Consider the following 14,998-nt stretch of genomic DNA (forward strand, 5'->3'; position numbering starts at 1 on the left):
CGAGGTTTGGATTATATTGTTGCTTTATTAAACGTGCGGTTTATTAAAAATTATAATTACGTCTCATTGTTATATTCATATTTTTAGCATTTTTATGTTGTGTACTTAAATGTTTTATAGTTTCAATAAAAATAGTTTTTGTAACACACAACTTGTGTTACAACATCTACATGTTTATGTTTTATAGTTTAGAGCATGTGACTTCAGTAGATGATGAAGTTTTAACTAATGTGTCTTTTTTGTTTTATGGTGTAAGTTAGAAATATATGACATAACTTAGAATTATGTTTTAAATTGTAATTTCTCTCTATTTGTCTTTGCATGTTGGGTTTTTTTAATTAAAATAATAATGTGCTAACTTATAATAATAATAATAATAATAATAATAATAATAATAATAGACTATCTGACGTTTACATTTCATTAAAATATATAGCATACACGCGCGTGCACACACACACACACACACACACACACATATATATGGTCTCACCGGAAGCAGCCACTCTATTCCTATGGGGTAGAGGTAAGGCTGTCTACATCTTACCCTCCTCGGATCCTATCATAGTTTTGCTATTGGTGGGATTTACTGAGTACGATAATGATGATTAAGTTTTATATGTTTTCCGTCTGTGTGAAACACGGGATCTAACCTAGTATTCTAATATTTCATCTCTTCATACTAGCCATTAATGAGTAATTGACCAAAACCATTTTGGAAATTGGGTTATAAAAAAGTTACAAAATTAAAAGTAAAATTTAAATTGAATATCAAACAAGAAAAAATATGAAAGCAAGTGGAAAATAGTAAAGAACAATATTTTATAAAAGGCTGTTTTGTTCATTCGATGTCCATTTTTTTATGAACATTATATGTTACATTATTCTGTGTAACTAACAGACATGGTCTAAATTTGTTTATATTTGATGATGATTTAAATGCAATTTAACAAATTTCGTGTAATACACATATTCAAAAGCTGAATATAAATAACTAACAAACATGATCCACTCATATGGATATAAGTAAAATATCTGAAATCTGTCATGCAATGCAAGGAACTAAAGATGAACAAATGAAAGTGTGTAATTTATAAAGTGACATTATTTATTTGACAACGGTTTATTTTAAATCAATCTTGAAATTTCTCCTCTATTCATCACATGACAAATTTCTTATTTGACAACTGTTTATTAATATTTACTATGATGTACTACCTAACAACTTTATTGGTTACATATTTCCTAATTATGTATTGAAAATTATCAAAACTTATTGTAAAATCAAATGTAATTAAATCTACATATCTCTTTAGTGTCAATAATAAAACTTTAAACTATGTTTATCACATTCAAATGCATTTTTTTACAGCTAAACACACCATTTTTTTTTGTTAAATTAAAATATATTGGCCAGATAAGTTTTGTTTCATGAGTCAAATTTATAAAGTTTCGGTAAACGATCGGTTAGAATAAATAAAAAATACCAAAAGTTAAATTTGATAAGTGTATACCATTCCTTCCTTCATCAATTTAACAAAAAGATAAAATTTTAATATTTTTTATTAAAGTTATTTATACTTTTTTCTCTAAAGATCAGTCAAGTTTAATATTGATTAATCGTTCTAAAATTTTTCTACCTAAATGAAACAAATGGCAACTTTTTTTCTTCATAAATACCTCCTAGCTACTTGTGATTAAACTTAAAAATAATAATTATTATCTACTTAAATTAAGTTTTATATATGTTTCACTTATTTTATTTAACTTTAATGTTTATAAAAAAAGTTACAATAATGAGACAATAAATAGAAAGTTACAGGTTAAACCGGTGAAAATGAAAATATAACCTTTTATTTCCTTAGGTGGAAAAGAAATTTAAAGGTTATTTTTATTTATTTATTTGTTTGTTTATCATTTGTATTGATTTCTTTTTGCTCACATTACAAAATTAGAATAACACAAACCCCACCAATCGATGCCGACACTCTCCCATTGCCGCTGCTGCCACGACCAAACTCACCTCTTTTTATTAACTGGTGTGACATAAAAACCTTTAGATATATAGTGAATCAAAGTCATGTTGTATGCTAGAAAACTAATTTGCCCAATGTGCTAGAAAACCATATAACGTTAAAAACGTATAAATTTCAAAGTGTTTGTAGCTACGGGATCTACATAGGAACATCTTAACGAGTTAATTCATATGACAGACTGTCATAACATAGCTGTTGGACTCAAATACCACTATTTGGAGCCACGATTTCAAACACAATGTCCAAGTTTTTAATTTATCTTCTTTGGCTTACAAAAAGACACACATAAATGATTTGAGTAATGTATGCATTTATCTAAGAAGTTAATTTGATTATGACGCAGTCAAATTTATTATTATTTTTTAATTAAATTCGGCTCAAGGGGACAAATTTAGCTTTACCGTTCAAACAGTTTGACTTAACGGTCTAGAAACTTAAAATTTTATGTCTTTTCTTAATATTTCTCTTTTATATTTGTATTTCCCTCCGCATCATCTTTCTCGTTAAAGAATGATCATTAGGAGCATATTTTGTTCACAAGAAATTTGATTTTATCTTATATTTAAGGGTTCGGATGCACGAATGTATATTGTTTTTTGTTTTTATTATATGATTTTACTTGATATCGAAATCGTTACCCTAAAACTTATGTCTCCTTCTATCAGCCAACGGTTGGACATCATGTATATAGCCTACCGATACATAAAAACCATATCAATTGAATGAGTGACATCATAAAGAAAAAAATGTATAAACCAACAAAAATGCTTACTTATGTTTAATGTTTTCATTATCACAAACTATAAGATTGTCATAGCTTCGAAGCCGAGTAATCGAGTATATTAATGAAAGATAAAACGAATTGAAAGTTTAAAAATTAAATATAAAAAGAATAATATTTTTCTAACCACAGTATATAAAATGAGTTCTCATTAAAATAACAAGCAAAGTAAACGTCGAAAATTGTGAAAAGGAGTTCTAAAGGGTAATTTGTTGAAAGTGAACGTCTTTTATGTTGGAGTGTATCAAAATTTAATATTTTTATTTGATAAATAATTCTTTATACTAAAATATTAAATATTTAATTAAAACATATTCATCTTTTTATGATAAAATATTGAGATGCTCGTTATAAAAAGCTTATGGGGTAGAGAGCAGTTCAATCGTGGCTTTAACATCTACTACTCAATGAAAACATTTGACCACCTTCTTATTGGTAGAACAAAATAGCATTTGAACCAAAATATATTCAATAATTATTTTTCATTCATAGAGTAGTGTTTACATTATTGTAACCTTGATTAATAGTCAAGTATTTGAAACATTCATTTATACCACAATACAACTAGATTAACAATATATGAGTATGTGGTGTTATTAAGTTATTAATAATATATCGTGTTGAACCGGTCAGGTCGGTCTTGAAGATCAAGTTAATCGAATTTCTTTTTAATCTCGAGTTGGAGCGCAGGGTGTGTAATATGTTTCATCACTTCATGCATCCTTTGATGATAAGAAATAGTTAATGAATAGGGATGCTTTTAGGTGAGTGTGTTATGGATGATATTATTTCATTCTTGGTTGAAGATATTTTTTAAAGTTTTTTTTTATGGTGATCTGTCAATGTGGTGTAACTAGTTGGCAGGTTTATAATATGTCGGATCATGTAGTGTTTTCTATGTGTCCATATATGGTTTTTATTGAAACATCTAATCATTGGTGTGTAAAAACAGTATTCCCAAAAGTTTTCTTTGTTATCAAGATATAAATTAAAGACAAAATGGCAAAATACATCCTTTACGTTTGATCGTTTTTTCAGTAGACGTCCTTTAGTAAAAAAAATAGCAGAAAACATACTTATATTTCAAATCCCTTTCAAGTTACGTCCTTTGACACTAACCCAGTTAATTTTTCTCATTAAATCTGAACATGTGCCAGGCACATGAGGGTAGTATTGTAACTTTACATATAATTTATTTCTTTAATATATATTTTATATTAAAATCCAGTCTACCCCCCCCCCCTCTCTCTCTCTCTTCATCTTCAAGATCTGGCATTTGATCATCTTCATTCTCCAACCCTAAAACATCATCACCCGAACCATCAACCACCTATTTATCGTTTGGACTTTTGGTGTATAAGGGACGCCGACGATGATTTCAGCCGCAAACCCTAGCGCCCGGTGACTTCGGTTGTAAGGTCGTTCCCGGCGAAATTCGACAGCGAGGCGGCTAGATGATGACGATAACAGGCGATGCGAGAGAAATGGAGTGGCTCAACGCTGTTTTCCGATGAGTCCAGGTCGAAGAACAAGTTTTTGATGCTTAATCAATCGCGTTGTTTCGAAACCCTAGAAATTGGGGGTTAGGGTTTGGGGACGTGAACTTACAATTACAAGAATTGTGAGTGAGATGATGTTGAGATGTATTGAAAATGATTGGTGAAGGTGTGGTGAAAATATTGGGATTTCTCAAGGTATGCATTTGCAACTCTTGTTGGTTTTAAAGAATTAGTTTGTAAGGGTGTGATTTTTAATCCATGGCTCTGCAACTCTGGATGGTTTTTAACTCGATATATGACATATCCGCAACTCCGGTGATGGTGGCAAGGTGGGGTGAAGATGGTGGATGCGAATGCTTATGCTTAGCGGTGGTGGCAGGTTGGGCGGTGGATGAATTGGTGATGGTGGGAGATGCAGAATTGCAGACGACGGCGGTGTTTCGGAGTGGTGTGTGGTTGTAGATGGTGGGTGTAGATGATGGGTGGAGGTGGAGATGGAGATGAAGAAATGATGAAGATAATCTGGGTGAGAGAGAGAGAGAGAGAGATTTATATTTTTTTTATTTCTTTTAGTTTTGATTATTAAATAAATTATAAAATTACAAAACTACCCCATGTGTCTTGCACATGTCAAAATTTAACGAAAAAAATTAACGTGGTTAGTGCCAAAGGACTTAACGTGAAAAAGATTTGAAACACTAAATACGTCTTCTGCTATTTCTTTTGTTAAAGGACATCTACTGAAAAAACGATCAAACATAAAGGACGTCTTTTGTCATTTTGTCTTAATTAAATCCAAACGTGTTTATGTTATTTCAAAAAACAATAATTTAAGGTTCATAAAAATGCTATTATTTTTGGATAAACTAAATTTTAATAATTCAAGCTATATGACATATTGACCGATAACAATCTGTATTGATAACATAACCAATGACAATTCTAGCTTTACTTTCGTTGCTACGTGCAATTTCACTCTAACGTGAAAATAACTCCGTGTGCCACTAACTTTCGTTCATGTCGTTTCAAAATAATTTACAACATTTTGATTGGATAAAAATATGTTGACTTTTATCGGAGGCGAACAAAGTTAGAAGTCTAATCACTCGAATTTTAGAGTGAACAGTGGTTTTCGTTCATGTGTTTTGTCCAAATATGTAGTTTTAGTCAAATAGTTTCAAATTTGCGATTTTCGTACATGTTGTTTTATTTCACTTACAATTAAACCCGAATTCACTAATCCCGTTAAGTCTGGTTATTAAACCCATCAGCATGTTCTTCATGTGAAGGGTAGATTTGTCCTTTCCCCCCCAAATACACCCCAGCCCCTCACTTGAGGGGGTTTGAAAATTAGGACTGAGGTTTATTTGGGGAGAAAAAGGACAAAATTGCCCTCATGTGAGAGGCACGCTGATAGGTTTAACAACCAGACTTAACGGTGTCAATGAATTCAGGTTTAATTGCAAGTGGAATGACCCACAGGGACGAAAATCCCAAATTTAAAACTATTAGACTAAAACTGCAGATTTAGACAAATCACATGAACGAAAACACAGTTTACTCCAAATTTAATTATGAATCACTCTTATTATCACCCAATGAGTTTAACATAAATATAAAAAAGGGAAATATCATAAAAAACCAATGTACTATCTCTTTTAACTCACAAAAATCTCTAAACAATTTTTTTCACATAAAAATCTCTCCACATGCTATTTTTGAATAAAATTGTGATTTATTGTTAAAAGTAATTATATAGATAGTTCTTGTAATTTAACTATATTACAACTTTAGTCCCCAAGTTGAAAACATTTTAATTTAAGACCATTAGTTTTTATGAAGTTAACACCTTTAGTATCTAAAACAAATGCGAATAAGTTTTTGGTTAAATGAATACATACCAAAATACCTTTTTACATAAATTATTATTTTTTAAATATCCTAAAATCATTTTAATAAAATTACAATAAAGTGTTAAATTACAACAATAACCCTCTCCATCTTGTTCACCAAACCGATTCATCACCGTGCTCAATTTTCAGTCGAGATGGGAAGATTATAAACAGCAACTAGCGACACCTTGCCACCAAACAAGACTGGTATTTCAGCCAAGGTATATTGTTGCCAGCTCCAATCACGCCTACCGACTTGATTTAGATGGGTTTAAGGTACCATTGATTGCAGATGTGGCGATGTTAATGACGGCAGGTTTGATACCGATCAATTGGAGAAGTCAAGTTGCAGATCTAGCCATGGCGGCGACGATGGGGGTCTGACACCAATCTAGCGTTAGTTCTCTGAGTAACACCGGCGGAGATGGTGGGTTTGAAAAAGTGGTGTTTGTTTCCGACCAAGAATTGCATATATGTGCCGTTGATGTTTGGGTGCGGTGGTGCGATAGGCGGAGCCTCTGTCTGGTGCGGTGGTGTCCGGTCGCCTAGAATTTAAAGTCACCGGAGGTGGTGCCGAATTTGCTGAGGTGTGATGAACAAGCTGGAGTGGAGGGCTAGGAAATATAATTTGTTATATCAAATTTATGTTATGGCATTTTGATTCATGCTCAGCTGCTCACTGCAAAAAAGTTAATCCTATTTGTTTCATAGATTAGGGTTTTATGTTTCAGCAAAAGTTTGGTCTTAAATTAAAATGTTTTCAACTTGGAGACTAAAGTTGTAATATAGTTAAATTACAAAAACTATCTATATAATTACTTTTAACAAGAAATCATAATTTTATTCAAAAATAGCGTGTAGAGGGATTTTTATGTTAAAAAAATTGTTTAGGGACTTTTGTGAGTTAAAAGAGAAAGTATATTGGTTTTTTATGGTATTTTCCCATATTAAAATCCATTTTTTTTCTATTTTGTGTTTTATACATGTAGCAGAATCTGCATGAAACAGAGGGTATAAATGGAATCAAAAACATAAAGTTAAAAATCCTTAGAGGTGACATAACACAACACATGGGAATAGTCAGAAAAGTAGGACATAGAGACTGTAGCATGTGAACATAGTATTCTATTATTATTGCCGCTGTAACTTCCAATTTTATTCCAGACCTGTACATATGTTCCCAACCACACAAACATGATTTTAACACCACTATGTCCACCCTCACTTTTATCCTAAGCTTTGTATCAAACAAAAAAATCATGCAATATTAACAATGAACAACTCCTGGACCAAAGTTTTATTTTAAACTTTGTTACAAACAAAAACATCATGTAAAACACTAACACAATAATGTTTCCAATAACAACGACCTTCTAGCTTATAGTTATAGCCAGGCTGCTTCTCCTAGGAGAGGTCTGCGGTTCGAGCTTTGGTGCCTAAAGGTGGATCTGAAGTGCCAATATTTAGGGTGGTTCTTCGCGTTTGTTTTTCGGGTTTCTCGGGTCAGGTTATTCGGGTTTCAAAGTTTTAATTTTAGACACGAAACCCAACCCAAATCTCTCATGGTTTTTTTGGGTTAATCGAGTTTCGGGTATATAAGAAAATAAAGAAAATAAAAGGCAAAGAAAAGCTACAACGTGAAAACTAAAGCTTATCTGTTATGCATAGTAATGTTATGACTCCAAGATCAGCAAATATAGTTTTTAAAAGATTGGGTTTTGCGATTCAAAAAGGGGTAGCGGCGCAGCTTGTTGCCCGCTTGCCTTCTGTTTCGATGTAATCCAATAAACAATTTATAATAATCATTATGTAACAATTTTTTAAAAAAATCTGTTATGTAAATAATCAAATTATAAATAAACATAATTTGGTAAAGCAACATGTTCTTCCATTACGGTTGTTATTAAAAAAGATATATAAACAATAAATAGTCGATCAACTGTAATAGGTGGAATAGAAACAAGCGGAATGTATAGAGTTTTCCGTATACGGTACATATCTAATAACATCATCATATTTTTAAACAAATAGTTTATTTAGGTTTTTCGGGTTAACCTCGAAACCTAGATATCAAACCCAAGAACCAACCCGAATTACTTAGGTTCGGGTTCGGGTTAGCCATTTATCAGGTCAGGTTAGTTTGGGCCCCGGTTCGAATTTTCTCGGGCTGGGTTTCGGGGTAACAATAACAGCCCTATGCCAAGTAGCCGGGGACTATTGAAATCTTGTCATAGGTGGGGACTCCGAAAAAAGAGTTGTTAAAAAAAGCGCGTAACGCGGTTAATTCCAGCTCAATAATTTAGGTCCCAAAAACTTCAATGTGTCCGGATTCCTCTAACCACCAGTCCAACAACCTTCTGCTTTTGTATTACTATATACAGCTATGCCACTACTACCATCTTAAATAGTTACAATCACAAATAATTAAAACACAAGGTACAAATATATTTTTAACAGCAAGAAAATTATAATATAGATAACCGAAATTGGTTAGAAAAGGCCTAACCAAAATCGAAAAGGTACGACTTCATAATGTGTTATAATTCGTAAACGGAAAAAAAAAAAAAAACTCTATAGGTCATAAAGTTTAACCCAAAATGTCACAACTTAAGTGAATATATTATGTATAGTATATTAATGTTTCAACTTAGTCCTTCAACTGGGAGTGAGATTTGAGTTTGTGTTACTGTGGGTCTCGGTGTCGGTGTTTCTAGACCAATTTTGATCCAAGAAATGGTGTTAAGGTCTGCTGCAATGGTGGCTAACTCCATGTTTGACAAAGGTTGGACTTCTTCATATTCAACGAACTCAGGACCGAGTAACGAGTTTTGCGAACACGAACAGCAACCGTGGCCGCATTTTAATGGAACCATGGACTCGGTTGAATAGCCTTTGAGAAACTTACACCCTATACTTTCTGGTTTACAGGCTTGTATTAACGGTCCCGGAGTGGGCACAACCGGCTTTGGTACCCCATTTGCAGGGGTAAAAGCGGAAAATGCTCCTAAATATGGGGGTGGGTGAGAAACGATGTCACGTGTTACGATTGGGTCTTCGGGTTCTGGAGGTTTTGTTGGATTGATGTCGTTATCATATGTCGTGTTGAGATTACTGTAGTTGACGGTGGACGGTGTGATGTACGTGTTAGGGTGGGCGCACCGGCGTCTCAGGGTGGAATTCCAGTGATTCTTGATCGCGTTGTCGGTTCTACCTGGCAAGAGTTTTGCAATTAAAGCCCACTTGTTTCCGTGCATTTCGTGGGCTTTGATTATCATCCTATCTTCTGCGTCTGCGCGACAACAAAAATAAAAAGGCTAGTTAATGATTAAGTGTGAAAATATAGCATTCGAACACTAATGAAACATACACAATTTAGTAAATAAGCCGCTTTAACCTGGTCTTACTGGTTAGCAGGGTACTAGTGGGGTCATGTGATCTCATAGTCTCATAAGTAATGTCATCTATCATTTACAATTTGGTAAATACGCTGCGTTTAACCTTTCGCTTTAAATCAATCAATCAATCAATCATGCCCAGTAAAATCCCACCGACAGCAAAGCTATAAGTAGGGTCTGGGGAGGGTGGGATGTAGGCACACCGTACCTCTATCCAAAGGAATAAAGAGGTGGCTTACAGAGAGACTCTCGGCTCTAAGTACATGTGTATGAAGCAAAATAAAGGAAATCAAAGTTTAACAGTTATATAAAAACTACTACTAATTATAATAATATTAATAATAAGATCACAGTTTAACAGCTATATAAAAGCTAATAATAATTATAATAATAATAATATATGTAAGGGAAATACCATTATGGTATGTGACCTAAATAAGTTAAGTCTAAGCCCTAAGGTATTCAATTCTCTCTAAAAATCCTTAACTTTAATTCTACTTCTCCACGAATTCCTATCCTCAACCATGTCCTCGGAGAGGTTTAGGTCTATCAAATCATGCCTAATCCTCTCATCCCAAGTCAATTTCGGTCGTCCTCTACCCCTCCTCCCCTCTATAGTAATGTTTTCTACGGATCTAACAGGATTCGTCGTCTGTCTTCTCTTTACATGTCCAAACCATCTCAATCTCCCCTCTCTTATCTTGTCTGCTATGTTCGCCACCCCTAATCTCTCGCGAAACACAACGTTTCTTATTCGGTCTAGCCTTGTGTGCCCACACATCCAACGTAGCATTCTCATTTCTGCTACCTCCATCTTCCGCACTTATGCCTTCTTGATGGCCCAGCAATCTGTTCCATATAGCATTGCAGGTCTAACTGCCACCCTATAGAATTTTCCCTTTAGTTTAGTCGGGAAACTCTTGTCGCACAATATACCTATGGCTGCTTTCCATCTACACCATCCTACCTGAACTCGGTGGGTCACATCACTGTCTAATTCCCCATCGCTCTGTAGAAATGATCCTAAATACTTGAACTTCGTTACCTGCGGGACCACCTGCCCTTCAATTGTGATCTGTGCGTCTTCACTGTCGTTTATCCCACCAAAATCACAGTGGAGGTACTCCGTCTTAGATCGGCTAATCTTTAAACCTTTTGAATGTGATATAGAAAGCCGTTATAATGTTATATAACTTCCTACCCACTATTTCACTAAATCATCAATGCACTAGGTGCAAGCCCTTTATGCGGTTCTCGCAGTTCTCAACATAATATTGGTTCTGAAAAAGAATTTGTTCCTATTTTTGTGTGTGTGTGTGAAGAAGAGAGAGAAGAAGATCCGCTAATGTTTATAAACCAACAGTTGTGTAATTTTACTAAGTTAAATAAGTTTAGTGGCTGCCATATATTAACAACCGTATATCACTATATCCTATTTAATCCGACAGGCGTATTGCTTAAGGCCGCTTCTTGACAGCACGGCCTAAAGTTCAATCTACACAAACCGCTTAGCAAAAACAAGTAAACAACGCGTAAACACTCATTGATCTAAGACATGTTATTTGTGAGCAGAAGAATATAAAAATTAGCTAAAACCACGGAATGAACTCATTTACGTCTTCCACACCTAAAATTTCCAACACGTATAATTGCATAACTTTCACATAGTGTGACATTTTTCAACAGAGCATCAAAAACCTCACAAAGAGACAATTTCTTCCATAGCACCAAAAACTTCATGAAGACGGTATTAATGCCAGCTTAATATCTTAACTAACTATCTAACAGTTTGTAGGTGGTTAATGGACTAATTACTCAGTAGCAAGTAAGCTGCTGAAGTTCGGTGGCAACTGGGTCGCTGAAAGTTGGCATTCTTGCAGTAACCGCAATAACTGCCACCAGTTATAACCTCCAGCTGTTAACTGATGTTACTTATTAACAAAAACAATTAAATGGCTAGAAACTCAAAGATTAACTAAACGCTTCAAGAAACATCTGACTCATACTTTAATTATTACACTACAAAAGACTCGTTCTCTGGAACATTACTTTCTGTCATATCCGATTATTAATTTCATTATCGGTGAAATACTAAAAGTGAATTCTTACAGGATTCAAAAAAGTATCCAAGTCATACGATGATATGAAACTTACCAAACCTACAATACAAAGCTACACTTAAAGATTATCAGTTGATTAGGTACCGACTTTAACCAAAGTCTCTTCAAATAATACCATATCAAAACACCGTAATAACAATCTGCATTCGCGATCGACAGTTATAAAACCGCGATCAATTTACGGATTATATTAACCAACCGCTAAACGATCCTAAATTCCTAATTCATACTTTCAAATCACCAGAAAAGATTCGTTCTTTGGAAAATTACTTTCTGTCTTATCCAATAACTAATTTCGTTACGGTGAAATACTAAAAATTGAATTGTTACAACGGTTCAGAAAGCTATAAAAGTCCAAACAAAACCTACCAAACCTACAACACAAAGCTCCATTTAAAGACTACCAAATGATTAACTACTGCCTTTAACCAATGCCTCTTAAAAAGATACCAAACAGGCATTCGCTATCAACGGTTAAAACCCTCAATCAGTTCACCGAAAATTAATAACCAACCACTAAACAATCCTAACACAAATGCATCATCATCATAATCATCATCATCGTACTCAACAAATCCCACCAATAGCAAGGCTACAGTAGGATCCGAGGAGGGTAAGATGCAGACAGCCTTACCTCTACCCCGTAGAAACAGAGAGACTGCTTCCAGTAAGACCCGAGGCTCAATACTAGTTTTGCATCAAGCACCAGCCGATTGGTGCACGTACCTTGTCTTTCAGCTATCAATGCATAATGTCTGATTAAACTTCCGCCACTTTTAACCTTATTTTCACGAAATTATTAAAATAACATCAAAACTATTGCAATTTCACTTTTGCCCGCCCAAGGTCCCACACATATATACACATTATATGCCCACACCGCACACAGGGCGACCCTAACACAAATGCATAAAATTATTAAAATAACATCAAAACTAGTGCAATTTCACTTTTTCCCGCTCAACTGCCCAAGGTCCCACACATATATACACATTATATGCGCACACCGCACACAGGGCGACCTAACACAAATGCATAAAATTATGCTTAATACAATTTCAATTTATTAGACAACTAGAATACCATTCCTTACCTGTAAACGGCCTTCGCTCAACGGCCGGGTCCAACTGATTACACCACCGAAGCCGACACGACTTACCCGACCGACCGGTATCCCTTGGCTATTAAACTCCAATTCTTGGGTCCAAACTTACTAACCAAATCACTTAACAACTTATCTTCATCCGGTGACCATGATCCCTTCACTTTGCCATCTTTCTTGTCATCTCCACCGCCACCGCCGCCGCTGCTGCCGCGTCATCGATGGTTTCTGTGTCTTGTTGCGGACCGTTGGATGGCGGTTTGTTGGTGTCTTCGAGTATCATTGCATCGACAACCTCGTTGTTCATCTCTTCGTCCGATGAAGTTGTTGTGTTCGGTTTGAAACGAGTCTCTGTAACCGTACCAACCTTGACTCCCTAACTGCAAGTTTGTTTTTGTTTGAATAATAAATATGAATAATTGATGATGGTTTGTGAAGCCGTTACTTTATTATGTGTTTGTGTTTTAGGTCACGGTTTATTATTTTAACCGGGCTCATATTGGCTTCGGCGTCCACCCGAGAAATTATATCATCAATGTCACTTGATAGTTATTGTGTCATTATATAAACAGAACTCTCTAGCGTTCTACATGATGGAACAGTCAAGTTGTTAACTACTCACTACTACTACTATTATTATTATTATTATTATTATTATAACTTTCTAGCGTAATACATGATGGGACAGTCAAGTTGTTAACTACTCACTATTATTATTATTATTATTAAGAAAAACAGCAAAACATAGGCTACATCTTGGGAAACAAAACTATATAAATGGCTGGTGGTGTAAACGAGTTGAGCCATACGTGAGCTTGGACTGATGAACACACAACTTTTTTTTTTTGAGCTCGAGCTTTGTATAATTTTAAGTTTGACATTTGTTTTGGATTTTAATGTATTAGCTTCACGCTCCGAGCTTGAGCCAAACTTTGCTTGGTTTAAGGTACTATACGAGTTCGAGCTCGATGGATTGATAAAAGCTCGGGAACAGCTGACATTTTTTGAGCTCGTGGTATTGTGTATTTTTTGAGTCTTTTTTTCTTTTTGGACTTATATGTATTAGTTTCAGACTACACGGTCATGTTCGAGCAAGCTTTGACTAGTTGAAGGTACAATGGTATTACATGAGCTCGAGCTGATCATGTAATATGTGATTATTTGGACTCGATACTTATATTGATTTTACTTTTGTTATTTCTTCTAGTAGAATGATCATATTACTTTTACTGTTTTATTTTTATCTACGATAAAATGATACAAAGTTAAACGATTGAAAACTACAGAAATTCTAGAAAATAATAAAATTACTTATATTTCTTTCTAAGCATTCTTCTTTCCTTTTAAGTAGGGGTGCAAATGAGCCGAGCTACTCGAGATTGGCTCATTAAAAAGCTCGATCAAGCCGGACTTAATCGAGCCCGAGCCTAAGATCGAGCCTAAAACTAAGCTCATTTAATAAATGAGCCCCGAGCCCGAGCTTCATTTATCGAGCTCGAGCCGGCTCATGAGCCTAAACGAGCCTGCCATTTATATATTTTTTTAAAATATATATTTAATAATTATTAAATACATATATAATGTAATGAAAAAAATAAATAAAAATAACTCAATAATATATATTATTTTATACATAAAATTATAATAGAAAAAAATATATAAAAATAATTATATAAAAAAAATAGTTGATATATAGTAAACAAGCCGAGCCCGAGCCGAGCTTGAGCTTGAAAATCTACTTACGAGCCGAGCTCGAGCTTTGAAAATAGAGCTCGAAACGAGCCGAGCTCGAGCCTAGTCGAGCTCGGGCTTGGCTCGACTCGTTTGCACCCCTACTTTTAAGTACGACCCCTTAATCATTCCTTAACGATGGGTTGTGTTAAAATACAAAAAATAAAAGATAAAAAAAATTGAGTTTTATGTCAAGATTAACTTAAGGTTTCTTATGTCTAAACTTGTCACGCATTATTATAATTCTGGAAGAACTTGTGTTTACTTTAGAATATCGTGTAGTGTGTTTATTTTTGAATTTTTTTTTATCGTTTAGTTACTTTAAAGGGAAAATCCTTATTCGAACATGTATGAAGTTTGACTTAAATTTATTAGGTGGGCCATTACAATAGATTGGGCCATAAAGGATAACGCTTGTACAAATTAAATGCTATAAGCCTAT

At 34.3% G+C, this 14,998-nt stretch overlaps 1 pseudogene across 1 annotated transcript; it reads right to left on the reverse strand.

The window, feature by feature from the left end:
* Positions 1-8,850: 8,850 nt before the first annotated feature.
* On the reverse strand, positions 8,851-13,205 carry LOC143600747 (transcription factor MYB25 pseudogene; annotated as a pseudogene). The gene is made up of 3 exons (XR_013147530.1): positions 13,072-13,205; positions 12,817-13,029; positions 8,851-9,497 (listed from the first exon to the last, which is right to left on the reverse strand). The product of XR_013147530.1 is annotated as a transcription factor MYB25 pseudogene (transcript).
* Positions 13,206-14,998: the final 1,793 nt, after the last annotated feature.

This window comes from Bidens hawaiensis, unplaced genomic scaffold (genome assembly GCF_021521415.1).
Source record: "Bidens hawaiensis isolate Kalapana, Puna unplaced genomic scaffold, B.hawaiensis_p1.1 tig00054861_1, whole genome shotgun sequence".
Lineage (NCBI taxonomy): Eukaryota > Viridiplantae > Streptophyta > Magnoliopsida > Asterales > Asteraceae > Bidens > Bidens hawaiensis.